The 9,133-nt window shown below is 43.4% G+C and overlaps 1 long non-coding RNA gene across 1 annotated transcript; it reads right to left on the bottom strand.

Annotated features, from left to right (window-relative positions):
- Positions 1–50: 50 nt before the first annotated feature.
- Positions 51–9,133, bottom strand: LOC114484239 (uncharacterized). Its single transcript, XR_003676901.2, has 3 exons — positions 8,978–9,133; positions 660–733; positions 51–413 (listed from the first exon to the last, which is right to left on the bottom strand). It is a non-coding gene; the product is annotated as an uncharacterized lncRNA (long non-coding RNA).

Genomic DNA, 9,133 nt, shown 5'->3' with positions numbered 1-9,133 from the left:
CAAGGTCTTTTTGCTTTTTTTTTTTTTTTTTTTAATTTTTGGCTGCATTGGGTCTCCGTTGTTGCACGCGGGCTTTCTCTAGCTGTGGTGAGCAGGGCCTACTCTTCACTGCGGTGCGCGGGCTTCTCATTGAGGTGGCTTCTCTTGTTGCAGAGCACAGGCTCTAGGCATGCGGACTTCAGTAGCTGTGGAACTCAGGCATAGTAGTTGTGGCTCGCAGGCTCTAGAGCGCAGGCTCAGTGGTTGTGGCGCACGGGCTTAGCTGCTCCGCGGCATGTGGGATCTTCCTGGACCAGGGCTCAAACCCGTGTCCCCTGCATTGACAGGTGGATTCTTAACCACTGTGCCACCAGGGAAGCCCTGGTCTATTTGCTTTTAAGTAAAGAAGCAGAGAATCCAGCTGTAGGTATTGGCTGTGGAGCAAAAGCAAATTGGAATTGAAGCCTTTACCATATGCAGTTCCCATCCCCCTTCTCCAGCTCCACCCAAAGTAAATGAGGTCACCCTCCCCCTGTAGAGTCAGCACAAATCTGGGCAGAAGATGACGCCATTGACTCTCAGCTGAAAACCGAGACAGCAGCATTTGCAAGAGCCAGGAAAGAACAGGGCTCAGGCTCTATCATCTGTATCTAGAGAATGCGGGGAACAATGCTAAATACCTGTGATGGCCATGACGATGAAGCCCACCGAGTCAAAGATGTCCAGCGGATGCTTGGTGCCTACACTAGAGCTCCTGCAGACAAATAAGAAGTCCCAAATATGTACTGTTTTAAATACTTTTGTTTTCTTTTTGTTCATAAAAATAATACATACTTCCGGTAATTTTACAAAACTTAGAAAATACAGAATAAGGTAAAGAAGGGAAAAAATCAACTGTAATTCATGTTCTGATCTTGTATAAATACATAAACAAAATAGATAAATCTATATATAAAGAAAATTCAGATCTTTTATAATCATATATTAGAGCCAGTTGGGATCCTTTTACATACATGGTTCTATATCCTGTTTTTCATAAAGCATATCATGGGTTGTGTGAATCTGTATGCCGTTGACAAATTCACAGTGTCTCTGTCATCTGAATCCTATTCCATCACCTGGATATGCCACAAACCATCTGGCCATTCTCCTATGAATTTGTGGTGAACACCTTTATGCTGACAATCTGACCTCTGGGTATTTTGTTGGGATGTACTCTCAGGTGTGGGATTACAGAGTCAAAGGGAATGAGGCCAAGAGTCTGGAGACCGAGTGAAGGGGCGGCCTCCACTCAGCAGTCCCTAGAGAGAATCTGTGACAGAGATGACTCTCTTGGCTAAGGAGCTGCAGGCCAGGCAGCGTCCTCAAGTTTGAGGGAACCCTAGAGATAGCCTCCTCCCACACCCTCTTTTTTGTTTTTCAGATAGGAAACTGAGTCCCCAAGAGGTTAAGTCACTTGGCAATGTTTGGGCATTTTCTACCACTTCTGGTGTATGTGTAAGCCCTCAACAAGCCTCTCTGAGAGCAGCCCAGATGGACCAGACTTGGCCAGGCCATCAGGCTCCAGACTTGGGTTGTTTTTAGAAATTAAATTACATCATGACACAGAAGATGGAATGGCCAGGCGGCTGGCTGCCCAGCTAGAAGGAAGGCTATGTTCTTCTGGTGCTTGAGAGCCTGAAAGGGTACCTCCTTCCCCATCAGCTGACTACATATAATAGGATAAAATATCTCTTCCTTCATTTGGAAAAACCACGAGGCTTGGTGAAGTGCCTAGGAGCAAAAATAAATCAGAAGGAACACCATGCATTGGGTCAGAGTGAGTCAATGAAACCCACACTGGGAAAGGCAAAGACCTTCATGAAGGCAGCTCATTCTTTGCTTGTTTGCTGAATGAAGATTTGGACTCCAGGTATGGTGTGTATTGCAGACACTGTCAGAGTCCTGCTCATATCCCTCAGCACACACCGTTCCCAGATATGGCAACCACTTCCTACTACAAGCACCTGAGAAGCGTTACTTGAGGGCTTTCTCTGGCTGCAGGAGTCTTGCTCAGGCCCATCTGAACAGGCAGGCTAGAAGGGCAGGAAGCCATCTCCTGGAGCAACCATCAACCAATGACCAATGGGAGTTGGTGTTTAAAAATCCTTTTCCGGGCTTCCCTGGTGGCGCAGGGGGTGAGAGTCTGCCTGCCGGTTCAGGGGATACGGGTTCGTGCCTCGGTCTGGGAAGATCCCACATGCCGCGGAGTGGCTGGGCCCGTGAGCCATGGCCGCTGGGCCTACGCGTCCGGAGCCTGCGCTCCGCAACGGGAGAGACCACAACAGTGAGAGGCCCACGTACCGAAAAAAAAAAAAAATATCCCTGTTTCCTTGCCTTGTGGGTAGGACATCTTTGTTCTCTACAATCTCACACAGGTCCCAGTGTGAGTGGGTCACAGACGCCTGGAGCAGTAACCTGCTCATTAACACACCCTGCATTGGTTGGTTTTCCTTCTGTCTTACTTTCCTACTCCCCTACCAGTTCTCCTGCCATCACCCCCAACTCAAATCCTTGTGTCCATGTCTCCTTCTAGGGGAACCCAACCTAAGAGAATGTAGCCCCTTGAGAATTAACTGTAGGAAACCTTCATATGAGAAACTTCGATCAGCAGAGTAGACACAAACTGATACAGATGTTAAAATTGGCAGACAAGGACATTAAAATCATTATTAAAATTATGTTCTGTATTTTCAAAAAAAGCATAATAAGATGAGATATGGAAAATATTCTAAAGTCCAATGGAACTGCTAGAGATGAAATAGAGAGAGGAAAGCAACCAAGATAAACATCGACAGTAGATGAAGATCCCAGGCTGACAGGCAGAGGTCAAATTATAATAGCTAGGATTAGGTTCGGTTACATAAAACAGGGTAGGGGGTGGTAATTAGCAGTACCTTAAACAAGAGAGAAGCTTATTCCTCTCTCATGTAAAAGAAATCTGGAGGTAGGCACTGCATAACTAAAAGGGCAGCTGCACTCTGCCATCACATTCAGTCTGGTCTTTCAACCCTACTATCCTTTGTGTATAGCTTTCATCCTCTCATGGCCCAAGGTGGCAACCAGAGCTCCAGGCATTACATCCACATTCTAGGCAGCAGAAAGAAGGAAGAGCAGAAGAGCAAAAGGAACCCTTCCTAGCAGGTCAATTCCATTTAAGCAGCCTGCCTGGAAACCTCATAGAACTCTTCCACTTAGATCCCATTGTCTAGAACTTCATGTGGCAGCCTCAAGCTGCAAAGGAGCCCTAGAATTATACAGTCTTAGCTGCTAAAATCAGGGTGGTGCTATTAAGTAGGGAACAAAAGAATAGGCTGTTGGGTCAGATAACCAGCCCTCTCTGTCTTACCAAGAAAGATCCAAGGCTTAGAGGTGTTTGGTGCAGAGGGCTGCAAGGCGAAGCAGAAAACAGGGGTTATTTGAATGTTTGTTTTCAGAATAGCTGAAGCATTTAGATCTCCACTTTGCATCTACCTCGCACATGTGGAACACAGGCAGTCCAGACAAAAAAAAATTTTAAAGCTCTGTATCAGTTATCATGGCTGTATAACAAACCACTCCAGATTTTAGTGGCATAAAATAACATTCATGTATTATTTCTCACAATTTTATGGGTTGGCTGCAGTCAATTGGCAGCTCCCCCAGGTCTGGGGGGTCTAAGATGGCCTGGGGCCTTGGTTCTGGCTGTCATTTGGCCCCCTCTCTGCATGGTCTCTCATCACTTCAGTAGTCTAGCTCATGCTTCCAAGAGAGAGAACCTGAAGCCTGCAAGGCCTTTTGAGACTGAGGCCCCAGAACATGCATAGCATTACTTCTGCTGCATTCAGTTAGCCAAAGCAAATCACAAGGCCAGACCAGGTTTAGCAGGTAAGAAATAGACTTCATCTTTTGATGGAGGAGCTGTAAAGCCATTGTTAAAGAGGCATGGACACAGGGAGGTTTGATTCATTGGGAGCCATCCTGTTAACAATCTGGCAGAGACTCTAAAGAAACTGACTAAACTTCCTGGAAGGCTCCCAGAATGAAGCTGTCCCCATTCTGGAATCTCGAGATCTTATCATCTCAAGGCCTACTCCCTTCTTGTTCATTCTAGAGCAAAGTCTGCCAATAAATAAGCCCTGCCCACTTCACCTCTCAGTTGAGGACCAAAAGAAATAGTGTGACATATACACCAGTAGAAGGATTCAGTACCAAATACCTTGAAAAATCTATCCAGTCTCTTACTCTTGGGTATGTACAGTTAACAAAGGGCTACCAAAAACATTAAGAAAATTTGAAATATGAAAAAGACAGACCAAGTCAAAGGTACAATTAACCCCAGAGGAAATGGAGATAAACTAGAGAACAGAAGGAAGCATAATTTAACAACCAAAAAACTTAAGTGACTTCAGAGAGATTTGAGAAGCTATTATATTTATAAAACAAGAACAGAATACTGTGGGGGGAAAAAATACCAGTCAACAGCACAAGAAAAATCTTTGGAAGTATAATGGCAGATATAAAAAATTCAACAGAGAGTTTGAAAGAAAAGGAACTCTTCCAGGAAATGGAACAAAATCAAAGAAATGGAAAATAGAAAAGGTAATGAAGATAGAAGACCACCCTAGGAAGTTCAACATCTAAATAGTAGGAAGTCAGTAAACAGAGAAAGTGGAAACCAAAGGAAGGAAATTATTAAAGAACTATGAACAAAATTTCCTACAAAGATATATGCCCTTACTTTGAAAGAGCCTTCTGAGTTCCTGGTCTAATAAGTTGTTGTTTTTTTTTAAACCCAAGTCTAGGTACCAAAGGGAAACTTCAGAACATCATGGATTAAGAGAAGACCCTCAATCTTCCTAGGCAGGCAGGTAAGAAACAACAGGTCACAAATAAAGGAATAAATTAAAGCATCCAGGGACTTCCCTGGTGGTCCAGTGGTTAAGAATCCGCCTTCCAATGCAGGGGACTCAGGTTTGATCCCTGGTCCGGGAACTAAGATCCCACACGCCGCTTGGCAACCAAGCCCGCGCACCACAACAAAGAGGAACCCGCGCACCAAAACGAAGACCCAGAGCAGCCAAAAAAAAAAAAAAAAAAAAAGATTAAGGCATCCAACTTATTATCAGACATGAAAGAGCTTAGAAAGGTCGGGGAACTAAGATCCCACACGCCGCTTGGCAACCAAGCCCGCGCACCACAACAAAGAGGAACCCGCGCACCAAAACGAAGACCCAGAGCAGCCAAAAAAAAAAAAAAAAAAAAAGATTAAGGCATCCAACTTATTATCAGACATGAAAGAGCTTAGAAATTTTGCCTCTCAAGTATCCTTTCTGCCAAAGGAAGATGTGGTATATAGGACACAGTGGAACTCCCCAAGGAGTGCTATGAAAAGAAACTCCAGCTTCTCAGCTGTTCAAGCAGCCTGAACACAACCAGTTCACCTTAGATCAAAGACTCAGTGAGCTCTCACAGGAATATTTTTAAGAAACATGGAATACATTTCAAACAATAGGAAAAAGGAAGAAGAAGCTAAATGATATTAGTCATGTAGTAAAGAAAGCATATATTTCTTCTTTCAACAGCAAAAGACAACCAATTAGAAACATTAGAAAACAAATGTACAAGATGTATGAAGCAACGAAAAATCGCAGCATGATTTTGAGGAACTGGGAATGTAAGTGTAGTAAACTGATTGCATTAATGACCCAATGGTACTCCATTGTATGATTAATACCAGTTTATTCATTTTTCTGTTGATGGACTTTAGGGTTGTTTCCAGTTTGGGGCTATTGTGAATAAAGTTGATGTGGAAATTCTTGTCTTTGTCTTTTGGTGTGAATCTCATTCTTAACACAGGTCTTTTTCACTTGCTGTTTCCTCTGCCTGGACCGCTTCACCTCTAGATCTTTCCAAGGCTGGCTCTCTCTCAACGTTCAGGCTAGCTATCAGGTGGTGGCTGGAGGGGACAGGCTGGGGGCTGGAACACTGGGGGGCTGGCTGGGCACCTCTTTCTCTTACAGTTTTGGCACCTCTTTCTCTTACAGTTTCAGCACCTCTCTGTGTGGTTTCTCTTTGTGTGCTGGTTTGAGCTTCCTCATAGTGTGGCAGCTTCAGGGCAGTTGGACTGCTCCCATGGCAGCTGACAGTCTCAAGAAAGTATTCCAGCAAACAGGGGAAACTTCATTGCCTTTTACAACCTAGGCTTGGAAATTACATGGCATTGCTTCTGCTGTGTTCTGTTGGTTACAGGTAAATCACCAATCCACCTCAATTCAAGGGTAAGGAAAATACACTCTACCTCTTGATAGGTGAGTGATAAGAATCTAGATGAGCCATGTGGAATGGAAGATATTACTGCAGCCAATTTTTGGAAAATACACTCAGCCATACTGTCCATACCCTATGTGGTTTTTTCCATAGTACATTTTATTATTGGATATTATTTTATTTCTTTCTTTGTTTTTGATCGGCCATCGCCCTTTACTAGAATATGTGCTCTAAAAAGGGCAGGAACCCTCTCTTTATTATTCTCTGTCCTCTTACCAGTACTTGAATGGTGCCTGTGAAACCGAGTCCCCCTAAAACCGAGTTCTCCTGAGTTTATGATTAATCTCTCTATCTAAAACCCTGTTCCTTTAGGATTGAGGAACAGCAAAGAAAATGAAGGATTGAAACCAAGCAGGACCCTGTGGGGCCTTCCCAGGTAAAAAAGTCCTTCCATGTCCCCTACTTCCTGTTCATAGAAAAAAAGGCTTTAGTCTCCTAGGCCTTCCCCAAGTTCCAAAGAGCAAGCTCAAGCAGTTAATGATCAGGACAACAGAGTCATAGGACTCCTAGCTCCTCCTAAAGGGATACACTTAACAACCTGGTGCATATCTTGGAGTTCTTCTGCAGAAACTAAGACCCCTATGCAAGTGGAGGATGGTGACACTACATGCTGACCACAAGCACACAGACACTAGACTGGTTGGAACCAGAAGGCTTAGATTCCTGAAACATCACCCTGTTACTTCACCACCAACCAATCAGAAGAAACTCCACGAGCTGATCATGCATCCTCCCACCCTCTCCTCTAACACTGTCTTTAAAAACCCTTGCCTGGAAGCCATTGGGGAATTTGGATCTTTTGAGCATGAGCTGCCCTTTCTCCTTGCTTGGAACCTGCAATAAACCCTTACTTTGCTGAAAACACCTGCTGTCAGAGTTTGGCTTTCTGTGCTGCAGGCACAAGAGCCCTTGCTGGGTAATACCTGCACATCATATTCAACATGTTTGTTGAATAAAATAATAAGACTTTTGAGACAGGGAGCCAATAGATGCCTCATGTTAATAAACCAAGTAACAGAAGCACAAGCACATTATTTAGGGATGTGGACTTAACCACTCAAAGAAGTAAACTAGAAATAGTTAAAGGAGTTGCCTGTAGGGTTCAAGATGGGAAAGAAAGGATGGGACAGAGGGCAAATACTTTACTGCAGCACTTGTGTATATGGAAATTTTTTTAATGCATGTACTTTTTTTTTCCATTTTATTATTATTTTTAACATCTTTATTGGAGTATAATTGCTTTACAATGTTGTGCTAGTTTCTGCTGTATAACAAAGTGAATCAGCTATATGCATACATATATCCCCATATCCCCTCCCTCTTGTGTCTCCCTCAGATTGCCAACAAACACATGAAAGGATGCTCAACATCACTAATCATTAGAGAAATGCAAATCAAAACTACAATGAGGTATCACTTCACACCGGTCAGAATGGCCAGCATCAAAAAATCTACAAACTGTAAATGCTGGAGAGGGCGTGGAGAAAAGAGAACCCTCTTGCACTGTTGGCGGGAATGTAAACTGATACAGCCACTATGGAGAACAGTATGGAGGTTCCTTAAAAAACTAAACATAGAACTACCATATGACCCAGCAATCCCACTACTGGGCATATACCGTGGAAAACCATAATTCAAAAAGAGACATGTACCACAATGCTCATTGCAGCACTATTTATAATAGCCAGGACATGGAAGCAACCTAAGTGTCCATTGACAGATGAATGGATAAAGAAGATGTGGCACATATATGCAATGAAATATTACTCAGCCATAAAAAGAAATTAAATTGAACTATTTGTAGTGAGGTGGATGGACCTAGAGTCTGTCATACAGAGTGAAGTAAGTCAGAAAGAGAAAAACAAATACTGTATGCTAACACATATATATGGAATCTGAAAAAAAAAAAAAAAAAGGTTCTAATGAACCTAGGGGCAGGACAGGAATAAATGCATGTACTTTTCCTTGTTTGATATTAAAATCTTTTAAGTTAAATTTTAAGAGGTTATTGTAGAAAATATGGAAAAATTGGAAAATATGCAAGACTAACAAAGCATTATTTACAATCCCACCACCCAGAGACTGCCACTCTAAACACTTTGGTCTATTACCTTCCGGTTGAAAATAGTCTGTATCTTGCCTTTTTATTTTCTTTGCATGAATTCTATTGTGAGGATTTGCTCTAGAGCAGAAATGCTGGCTGGTAAAGGTAACCTAAGGATTCCTTTACTTCTTGTTTCCCCTACTTAAAGGCCTGCATAATTATGCCCTTTTTTTCCCTCTCTCCACCCTGACAATCGTGTTTAACCCACTCTTTCCCCGCCTCTCCTTGCCTCTTATTCAAAGACCTTGTGAGTTCATCACTGTCTCTTTCTCCTCAGCCACAGGACAGCAGCATGTGTCTTGGTGACTTATTGCTACACAACAAACTACCCAAAACTCACTGACTTAAGGCAACCATTTTTAGCACTTTTCAACAGTTCTGTGGGTCAGGGATTTGAGCAGGCTCAGCCCCATCATCTCTGTTCCACCTGATGTCTGTTGAAGCATAATGTCCACCACGTCCAATGCCTCAGCTCAGAGCACTGGCAAGGCTGGTGGCAAACAGAAATGGTTACATTGGGATCACATGTCTGGGGCTTTAGCTTACTCTGGCTGCCAGGTGCCTGGCTTCTCTTCCATGTGGTCTCAGAGCTTTTCCCTCTCCACATGGTCTCTCCAGCAGGGTGGTCAGTCTTCCTGCATGACTGCAGGGCTCCCAGGAGCTTGTGTCTGGAACTCTGCTTGCATCCTGTTGGCTATAGCA

The sequence above is a fragment of the Physeter macrocephalus genome, chromosome 18 (genome assembly GCF_002837175.3).
Source record: "Physeter macrocephalus isolate SW-GA chromosome 18, ASM283717v5, whole genome shotgun sequence".
Taxonomy (NCBI): domain Eukaryota; kingdom Metazoa; phylum Chordata; class Mammalia; order Artiodactyla; family Physeteridae; genus Physeter; species Physeter macrocephalus.
The sequence above is the reverse complement of the archived record's forward strand: the minus strand, read 5'-3'. Positions and strand labels throughout refer to the sequence as shown.